The sequence below is a fragment of the Petaurus breviceps genome, unplaced genomic scaffold, assembly GCF_028583685.1.
Source record: "Petaurus breviceps papuanus isolate PSGF00001 unplaced genomic scaffold, PetGlider_PUasm1.0 208, whole genome shotgun sequence".
NCBI classification, from domain to species: Eukaryota; Metazoa; Chordata; class Mammalia; order Diprotodontia; family Petauridae; genus Petaurus; species Petaurus breviceps.
Genome location: NW_027185852.1, coordinates 2,612,682 through 2,623,941, shown reverse-complemented (window position 1 = coordinate 2,623,941; position 11,260 = coordinate 2,612,682).

The following is an 11,260-nucleotide window of genomic DNA, read 5'->3' as shown; positions in this document are numbered from 1 at the left end:
TAAAGTTATGGAACTGAATTCTGCTCCAAGAAGTTAGTATAAAAGGAGAATAGGAGATATAGTAATAAGATAAGAGAGAGAAGATAGGGCAAAGTCTTGGGAGACAATAAGAGCAGAGAAGTACAAAGGAGAGAGGGTGATTCTTTCTCAAGTGTGCAGATAAATTTTCAACTACCTGTTGTGGAGGTCCCATTGAATAGAATGAGCACTTTTTAAAAAGCCTATTAAGTGTTTTTTTTTGAGACACTCTAGGTAATTTGCTATTTTGGAAACAGTAGATACTAATTCTGAGAGCCAACTACAATATCTTTTTCCTCACTCACAACCTTGTTGCCTTTCTGTTGTTCATTTCAATTTTCTTTCTTTTTCCCTGTATCTATCTTCTTTTTCCTTCTTCCTTCCTTCCTTCTTTCCTTCCTTCCTTCTTTCCTTCCTTCCTTCCTTCCTTCCTTCCTTCCTTCCTTCCTTCCTTCCTTCCTTCCTTCCTTCCTTCCTTCCTTTCTTTCTTTCTTTCTTTCTTTCTTTCTTTCTTTCTTTCTTTCTTTCTTTCTTTCTTTCTTTCTTTCTTTCTTTCTTTCTTTCTTTCTTTCTTTCTCCTTCCTTTATCTGTCCAGTGCTGTGTTCTTCTATTTATCTGTCAATTTAGGAATATAGTATCACATTTTCAAATGTACAAGAAACCTCAGAGGCCAACAAATCCAACCTTCTTTTTGTTTACAGATAAGGAAACTGAGACCCAAGAATTTTAAGTGATTAGATTAGGCTCCAAATGTGGGATGCAGATCCTCTGCCTCTTTCCATCATGCTATACTTCCTTTTAGGATGTCTCAAACCCAAGAGCAGGAATCATGGTATAAAAGTATACTAAGGGTTGAAGATTATCAGAACTATAGGATGGAAAGTTAAGCAAGAAAAGGATTTAAGGGTCACAGATTTATAGGTAGAAGAGACCTGAGAGGACACCTACTTCAAACCCCTTCTTTTCTAGGTGAATAATAAGCAATTTAGATAGATTAAGCAACTTTCACCCAAGTAACATCAAAAAATAGTATTTAAAGTAATCATAAAGTGCTCTAAATCATTATTGATTAGATAAATGCAAATAAAGTAATCATTTAATTAAGCATCAAAATGTCTGTCCTTTTTCTTCTTCCCAAGAAGGCTTGACTGTGTCACAGTAACCTGAGCTACTAAGTAAAACTTATTATTGAAATTCTTCCTGAATAAATATAATAATCATTTCTATAAAGTTTAAAATAATTAATAAAATAATATGTCTGGATGTGACAAATCATTCCACTTAATAAATAAGCACTATGTTGGATGATTTTTGTAAAATATTCTTTGTTTCAAGGAGGAAAGGCAGAGAGCTCCTATCCTTTCTCTTCAATCACATAATAAGATGAAAAGCATATTTCTCTCCACTGCTATGTACTTGTCTGGAATCAGAAAAAGGACTGAATAGGTTGCCTCTCACCCTTATAGATTTGCAAGGTTTCCCATGTTCAAAAAGTGATGGAATAAAAGAATAAAGAAACTGATATTGAATGGATTTGACCTTAACTCTCCTCTGGCCTAAGATGTTCAGGTTTATTTTTTCCCCTATGGAGAGATGTAAGGGTCCAGAATAGTGGACTGCACTATTTTCTCTGGTAGACTTAGGCAGGGTGTAAATTATGTTGTAAAACCACAGAATGAATTGAAGGTTTCAAAGTAGCAGACAGGTTATGGAGTGATTGAAGAGGTGTATGTCCTAGTATGAATATAATGGTTTGGGGGAGAGGGAGAGAGAAAGGAACACAGCAAGAGAATTCTTAATTGTTTCCTCTCTTTTCATCTTTATTATTGTTGGGTTGCAAGAAACGATGTATATCACAGGCAGTCTGCCTTAAAATAAGACACAATTTTCTTCTCTTTATGAAGAAGGGACTAAAGATCATATGCTTTCATGGGATAACATTGGTGCAAGATAGAAGAATTTCAGCATTCAAGGGGATGCCAAGTTAAAGGAGTATTCTTTAAGCACCATGCATTAAATGAGAGCAGAGCAGATCCAGAGTCTATATAAATTTTCTGCCAGGGGTAATAGCATAGAGTTGACATTTGAGTTGGAAATGTGCACCCATTTTGTCTGAAATTGACAGGAGGATTCTAGAAAAGGTTTGATTTCTGAGAGCATATATACATTAAAGTGAAATGGTGTACTTTGAATCAAATGAACGTGAAGAGGAAATGGGAGAAATGGCTCAAATGAAACGATAACTAGTTTCTGTATCTAGCCCTTTGGTTGAAGCATTTCAAATAATTTTAAAAAATCATTGTGGTATGAATCGTAAGGGTTCAGAAAAAGTTTTATGTCCTTTTCAAACAAACTTTGCTTATGTGAATGTTATGTGTGTATATGCATTGATATACGTATATATGTATATATGTATGAATGTATGTATGTATGTACACAGATAAACAAACACATATTTACATAATAAATTCTCTCCCTAAAGACCCAAGGCTCAAACCTCTCCTCTTGTCTACTCCCTCTTTGATTTTGTCTGAGAGAATTGTAATGGATCTGTCATGAATGAAGGAAGCTTTTTTCAAATCATCACATGCTAGAAGAGATTTTTGTTCAATTGTTTGGTTTGCTTTAGACATATGATGATCTTAGCAATGTGAAAAACTACTGCCATGAAAATATCATCCACTAGTGAAAATCAGTAACACTTCTGTACTTTTTCTGGATGCTGAATGGTTAAAAATTTCTCAAGAATTATACAAATATTATTTGTCAGAGGCAGAAGATTCTAAAGGGAATTTTCCTTGTACCTTATTCTAATGAGCAAGAAGGGCCTCATCATTATTCTAGAAATGAGAGATAGTGGAGTGGACTTGTTGTCAGGAAAAAACTGGTTTAAATCCTACCTAAGGTTGAGATGAACTAGATTTTCTGGGCAGATCGCTTGTCCCTATATCTCAATTTTCCCATCTGTGAAGTGATAGGTTATAGATTTGGTATTACCTCCAAATGCTTTTCCTTTTCTAAATCTTTCTATAATCTTGGGAAAGAAATGTTATGGAAAGTGATCATTTTCTCCTAGATCCTTGGAAGACAAAGAGAGGGAACCTTCTACTGTGGCCAGCACATTTGGTTGGCTAGCGAGTGGTGAGAATAATGAATCAGGGATGTAATCAATAGGCTATTTATTACAGGACCATTTCATACAGAGCCAAAGATGCAAGGGACTCACACAGTCCATATGCCCCCCAAAGAATGCAGACAATGTACAAAGATCCTTCCTCTATCTTGTTTACTATTTACTCTTGCTTAAGGTTACTTATCTATTAGGGTAATATCCTAGGACCATATCCTGAGCTATGAACAAAGAAAAGATTACACACCCTCTTGCTTATCTGCCCTGTAATGTTGAAGTTAACTGTATTGAGCAGGGGGATATTCCTTTAGTGAGGTCAAGGGACCCCCAAAAAGTTCTCTGTATTTATACATCCTCCTGCTTATCTTCCCCACAACCTCTCAGGTAATAATATAGGGGAGGAGAACATTTCATTAGCAAATCTGGGGGACTCCTGAAAGTTCTCTACAACCTAGTTACAATTGTGCTAAGAAAATAGTCAGAGTAGGGTATGCTTGATCTTGGGAAAGCGGATTTTGGGAGTAAGGGAAAATATGGATATGAGTCAATGAGATAAATGCTTCAAGTGAACTCAGCTGATGAGGGATGTAAGATATAAAGAAATAACCTCATAAAGAAACAAAGGGAAAGAATTTCAATGAGAAGGAAAAATGGGATTGGTGTTGAAGAGATTATCATTGATGAACACTGAACTCAGCAATCATCTTAAATTTAAATAAAAACAAACAATCCTTCTGTAGATGAAAGTAAGTCTCCTTAATAGAGGTTGATTTTTGCCAAATCCTGATGGACTAAGAGGTAAAAGAACAACAAAGTATAAGCCCTTCACTTAAGGCAAATAGGATATTGGTGATTGATTACAGAGACAAAGTACTGACATTCAGTTACAATTTTGTTTTTGTTTCCTATTGTAAGAACAGCTCCTTTTCATAGAAAGGACAACAAAAAAATAACATTTAGTGTGCAACTAGGTGGTGCAGTAAATAGAACACTGGCCTTGGAGAAAGGAGGGCCTGAGATCAAATCTAGCCTCAGACACTTGGCACACATACTAGCTGTGTGACCTTGGGCAAATCAATTAACTCAAATGCCTTGCCTTCCCCCTTCCAAAAAATATTAAAAAGTAATAACTTTTAGGGAGATGATGCCTAAGATAAATGGAAAGATCATTAAAGCACCTAGTTGTTTTAAATGATGAAACATAGATTTGGGTCATGCAAGCACAAGTAGAAAAGATGGCTTAGACATTTCAATGAAATATGAAAAATCATTAAGGAAAAAGTAAGGGATTTCAAGATTAGAGAAAAGTAAATGTTTTCCCAAATTTCAAAAATTGGGAAGCAATTAGAGTCTGCAAATTAAAGTACTGAGCTTGACTTTTATTGCTGGAAAATGTCAATAATCATCAAAAAGATACTTCATAGCATCTAGAAAGGACAGTAAGTGTTAAAAGTAGAGAGTCAGCAAAGCTTTAGAAAGACTTCGTCATGTAAATGTTATTTGATGGTATTGTTAAGCTACTACATGATGGAATGTTGTCAAAAGAGTTATAAAATATTTTAAATAAAGTTTTGATAATATTTCTTATGTTACCTTGTGGAGAAAATATAGAGATTTTTATTAGATAAGAATATGAAAAAATTAATTTAGGTGTTTCTGAATGGACAGATTTAAAGAATAGTTTTTGCTTGTTCAATGTCAAATATAAAAAAGAGAGTTCTCCTATAAGTTTACTCATAAATTAGTGGAAGACTTTTGTTGTAAAATTAACATAGATTTAAGCCCCAATACTATACTCATCACCATTGTGGACATCATAAACTAGAGGAATAGCCCATATAATATGTAACAGAGTTAGTATCCAAAAAATCTTGAGGATATGAAGGGAAGGGGATGCTAAGTCTTCAAGGACACATATGGTCTTCAAGGTCATTGGGCATTTTCTTTTGAGCAAGTACAAGTTTCATAGAACAAATCCTTCTACTAAGGGGCTTTATTCTGTGAAGTTTGGATTGGTCAAAGGACTGAAACTGAAGAGGAAAAGAGCCACACATGTCCTCGAGGGAGAAGATTCCCCATCCATGAAGCACATTGAGTTGAATATAAGAAAAAAAATAATTTGGGATAAATGTAAAGTCTCTCATCTTTATATATAAAATATTAACTGAATACCTGCATGCATATCAGTTGTTTCAGAAAAAAAAAATCAGAAGGGAACAGAGCCAAGATGGCAGAGTAAAAGCAGGAACTTTGCATAATCTTCAACACCAAGCACCTCCAATACTTGTAATATATGTCTCTAAATAAATTTTACAGCTACAAAACCCACAAATTGATAGAGAGAAAAAGAAAATCTCCCACTGAAGGCAGCCTGGAAAGCTGATAGGAAGGGTCTGTGTATCAGCAATGCAATATTCACAATGCCTATGGGAATTACAGATATGCTGATGCAGTTATCAATCACAAAATATATCAGGCTTGCTATACAGGGGATGAAGAGAGAACATTTATTAAAATACCAAAAGACTGAGTCCCAAAACAAGAAAGTCAAAGCCATCAGAGTAGTTATGGAATTGGCACAGGTAGATAAAGTAGAAAGCACCCACATTCTCAAGACTTTAAAACAGAATATGCTACCTCAGGCAAAGGTCCTTCTCTCTCCACTCACAGCAACCACCCAGCATCCCGGAAGCGCACTCCCAGCAGCTCCGGCCCCTGGAATTCCTCAACAGGAGTCCTTAGCAGAAATTCTGGCTGACTCAAAAAGGGATTTGCACTTCCGTTGCTGCTGCCTCTGCTGCCACTGCCGCCGTCGCTCCCACTGCTAGCCACTGCAGGAACTCTAGCTTGGCTTCTGCTTCCTCTTGCTCTGCACCTTCCTTGCTGTCAGCAAGTCCAATGGGGCATGGAAGATCTTTAAATCCCATAACCCTTACAGTCTGTCATAATTTCCTGGGAGCCTAGTGCAGACCTGTATGCACTGTGTAGTATCAGACCCAGAATATCCCTGACCAGCAGCACAGACCAGCAAGAGCAGACTTCAGAAGAATTAATTACCAACAGCTGTGGCAGTTTTCAGACTTCTCAACCCAGAGTAACCAAAGAGAAAGTAAAAGCTCAGAGGGGAACTCTTTTGGATCCCAGTGACTGAAGAGAATGTTCTGGGCCCTGAACCCAGAGAGAGAATTGGCAGAGATACAGTGGCTGTAGCTGCTGCCATGTGACTTCCTCCAGAACTCCTGCCCTGTTGAATATAAGGTGCCCAAGCAACCATTCAGAGGGTAATCCCTCTTGTGTTGACCTGCTTGCATCTGGACCACAGTCCTGGGAGAAATGCCAGTATGCCAGAACTTGTGGTGGCTGTAGAGAGGGTGCCCTCCTAAGACCTCTGAAAACATTTGTGAAAACCCCAGTGATTTGGGACAAAGCTCTCTCCTCTCTGGAAGCAGAGTTCTACTGTGAAAAAGAGCTCAAAAGTCAAGTAATTGTCTTTCAACATGAGCAAGCAGAGGAAACAAATCAGACCATAGAGTACTTTTTTTTGGTAACAAAAAGGATCAAAACTTACAAGCAGAAGAAGTCAACAAAAGCAAAATTCCTACATCAAAAGCTTCCAAGAAAAATATGAACTGGTTATAGGCAATGGAGGAGATCAAGAAGGATTTTGAAAATCAAGTAAGAGAAGTGGAGGAAAAATTCGGAAGATGAATGAGAATGATGCAAGAAAGACATGAAAAGTGAGTGAAAAGCCTTCTAAAGGAGACCAAAAAAAAAACTTTTGAAGAAAATAACATGTTCAAAACCAGACTAAATCAAAAGGCAAAGAAGGCCCAAAAAGCCAACGAGGAGAAGAATGCCTTAAAAAGCTGAATTTTCCAGATGGAAAAGGAATTTCAAAACTCACTGATGAGAATAACTCCTTCAAAATTATGTTGGATCTTTTGGAAGCTAACGACTTTATGAGAATTCAAGATAATTTAAAACAGATACAAAGAAAATGAAAAAAATAGAAAGCGATGTGAAATATCTCATTGGAAAAACCACTGACCTTGAAATACATCCAGGAGAGATAATTTAAAAAAAAATTTGACTACCTGAAAGCTATGATAAATAAAGGAGCTTAGACACCATCTTTTAAGAAATTATCAATCAAAATTGCCCTGATATTCTAGAACCAGAGGGCAAAATAGAAATTGAAAGAATTCACTGATCACCTCTTGAAAAAGATCCAACAAGAAAACTCCTAGGAATATTATAGCCAAATTTCAGAGTTTCCAAGTCAAGGAGAAAATACTGCAAGCCACCAGGAAGAAACAATTTGAGTATCATGGGAACAAAATCAGGATAACACAAGACCTAGCAGCTTCCATGTTAAGGGCAAAAAAGGACCTGAAGTATGATGTTCCAGAGGTCAAAAGAGCTAGGACTAAAACCCAGAATCACCTACCCAGCACAACTGAATATACTGTTTCAGAGGAAAATATGGCTATTTAGTGAAATAGAGGACTTTCAAGCATTCTTGATAAAAAGATCAGAGCTGAACAGAAAATTTGTGTTTTTCAAATACAAGAGTTAAGAGAAACATGAAAAGGTAAACAGGAAAAACAAATCCTAAGGCACTTAGTAAAGTTGAAGTGTTTACATTCCTAAATGGAAAAACCATAATTACAACTCATAAGACTTCTCTCAGTATGAAGATAGTAGAAGAGAATATATATGTGTATATATACAAATATTTGTATATATAGGAGGGTGTATGTGCATATAAATATATAGGTGAATGTTGGCATATTTATATACGTGTATACATGGACAGAGGGAACAGGATGAGCTTAATATGAAGGGATGATATCTAAAAAATAAAATTAAGACTTGATAGAGGAATTTTTTTGGAGGAGAAAGGGAGAAATAGATCAGCATAAATTATCTCATATAAAAGAGGCAAGAGAAAACCATTACAATTGAGGGGAAGAGCAGGAAGGTGAAACAGAATGGGACATACTTATTCTCACTGAATTTGGCTTAAGGAGAGAATAACATACATACTCAATTGGGTATATTACCCTACTGGAAAGTAGGGGGAAAGGGGTTAAGTAGGAGAATGATGGAAAGGAGGGCAGATTGGAGGAGAGGGTAGTTTGAAGGAAATTTTTATTTACATTTATTTTTAACATATTTTATAAAATTTACATATTTTGTGTATTTATTTCAAAAGGGAAAGGGTTAAAAGAAAATTTAGGATAACTGAGGGCCAGAATAGGATGGAAGGAAATATAGTTAGTCTTTCACAATATAACTTCTGTGCAAAAGTTTTGTATAACTACACCTATATTGAATTGCTCTTCTTCCTACTGGGGGAGGCTAAGGAGGGAAAAAGGGAAAAAAATCTGGAACTGAAAGATTTAAAAACAAATGTTTAAAAAAGCGTTTGTTTTGTTATAGGCAACTCAGAAATAAAATATATGGGCACTGAAGTATAGAAATCCAACTTGCCTAATAGAATATTATGAGGGGGATATGGGGGGATACAAGAGAGAGCAAATTGGAGGAAGGGTGTTCAATAGGTTCGCTACCTTGGGGTTGGGGTAGGGTAAAGATCGGGAGAAAAATTGTAACTCTAAATATTGTTTAAATGAATGTTAAAAACTAAAAATAAATAAACGAAAGTTTAAGAAAAGCAGAGGCTTTCAAATGAATCATACATTCAGCATCATTAAGCATTGTTATGTGGCAACTCACAAAATGGAAATGAGATCTTGGACTTCATTGACTCGACCAAGTTTCCCGAAATGGATAAGTGATAGTCCCATTCTACTCTGCTTTTGATTGATTTCTTCTACTTTACTATACCCTGGATGCTATAGGTTAAAAAAAAGTATAAACTCAGTGATTTACTGGAACAATTCCAGAGAAGGGAAACCAGGATGGTGAAGGACCTTATTCAATGTTACTTAAGGATCACTTGAAATAACATTCATGTTAATTTTGAAGAAGAAAAGAAAACAAGCATAAAAAGGGGAGAAGAGAGCTCTCTAAGCATCTGAAGAGCTGCCATCTAGAGGAGGAACTAGAGTAGATCTATTAGCAGGGGAGGAGAAAGGAGTGATACACATAAGTCAGAATGATGTTTTGGCCTTGTTGGCAAGGGAAGAACCAAAACAACTTTGTGAAAATAATAGCAGTCCAGAGATGAATTGGCATACCCAGGAAATGGCACATTTTCTCTCCATAGAAGTATTGAAGGAGATTAGAATGGGTCATTATCAAACATGTTATAGAAAGGATTTCCTTCACTTGTTAACTTGACTTCAGGAGTTCATAAAATAAAGGTCGAATTTTATTTCAGTATAATTAGATTCCTTGGTTATTCTATGTATTTCATTCCATGTCTTTAAAAACATTATTTTCAAAAAGCAGTCAAAAAGTTTCAGTAGACATACAGAGTGGTCCATGGCACTAAAGAAGTTTGAGGCTTCTGGTTTAGAGGGACATTGAGAACTTTTTAAATTCTTCAGTTCTCTAATTTTGTTACTGGAATCTTCATTTCCTGCCTCAAAATTGCCCCTGTACCCACTAAAACTTACCTCTTTGATACAATATCAAATTAGCAAAAATAAACAAGAAACTCAAGTGTATCTTTCTCAATGCTTCAAAGTCATTCTATCTTATCTCTTTATTCCTTTAAACCCTCTCTGAACTTTCCACAGCATCCTATCATTATCCTCTCTCCTTCATGCTATTATCACTAAATAATCAACCAATGCATTTTTATTAAGCCATTTGTGTTCAGTCTTTTTCTAGAAATGTTTAGGTTTAGACTAAATATGGTCCCTGCTCTCAATTAATTTGGAATCTAGCTTGGAAAGATATGGAATGAAAAAAAAAAGAACAACACAAGACAATCTATTATAATTATGTGGTGAACTGATCAGAAAAAAAAATGTAAATACTTGTAAGACATAAGAAGAGATAGAAATCCAAAATTTTAAGGTTTCAGGGACAGAAATATAAATGACCTGAGATAGATATTGGATAAGTCGTCTTTTTTTCCAATTAAATCTATTTTTTATTTAGTCTTTATTTAAAAAATAAGTGTGAGTTCCAGATTGTCTCCCTGTTTCCTTCCCTTAACAGCTCCTTGGGAAGTCAATAAATCTGACATATACATGTTCAGTCATGCAAAACTTATTTACTTAATAACATCTTGTCAAAGAAAACAGAGAAAAAAATTTATATATATATATAATTTAAATGATGCTTCATTCTGCTTTTATATCCCACCAGTTCTTTCTCTGGAGGTGGATACAATTTTTTTTTTTATAAGTCATTCAAGAATTGACTTAGATCATTGTATTGTTGAGAATAGTGAAGTCATTCACAATTGATCATCTTTAAAATATTGATTTTACTGTGTACCATTTTCTTCTGGTTCTGCTCACTCTGCATCAGTTTAGGTAGGTCTTTCCAGGTTTTTGCTGTAGTCATCCTGCTCATCATTTCTCATAATTTAATAGTATTCCATTGCATTTTTTCAGTCATTCTCCATATGATGGACAGACCATTGATTTCAATTATTTGCCAACACAAAAAGAGCTGCTATGAATATTTTTGTACAAATAGGTCCTTTATCCATTTTTTGAAAATTTCTTTGAGGTTTCTGGAGCCAAAATGGCAGAGTAAAAGCAGGAACTAGCTAGACTTCCTGATCCAACCACTTCTAATACCTGTAAAAAAATTACTCTAAACAAATTGTAAAGGTACAGAACCCACAAAATGATAGAGAGAAACAAATCTCCCATTGAAGGCAGGGTGGCAGGCCAACAAGAAAGGTTTATCACAGTGGGCTGAGAATCAAGCACATTGCTGCATGGGCCATGCCAGCACTGACCCAGGTTAGCCCAGACTTGTGACAGAGACCAGGCAGAGCTGACTTCAGTAGAGTGAATCTCCAGCAGCTTTGGAAGATTCCAGGCTTCTCAACCCATAAATGTCAAAGAGAAAGTAAAAGGTCATAAAGGAACTCTGTTGGAACTGGGTGTGAACAAAGTGTGGTCTGGCCACTGCCCCCAGGATGACAGAGGTGGCAGCAGGAGCTACAGCTACTGCCACAT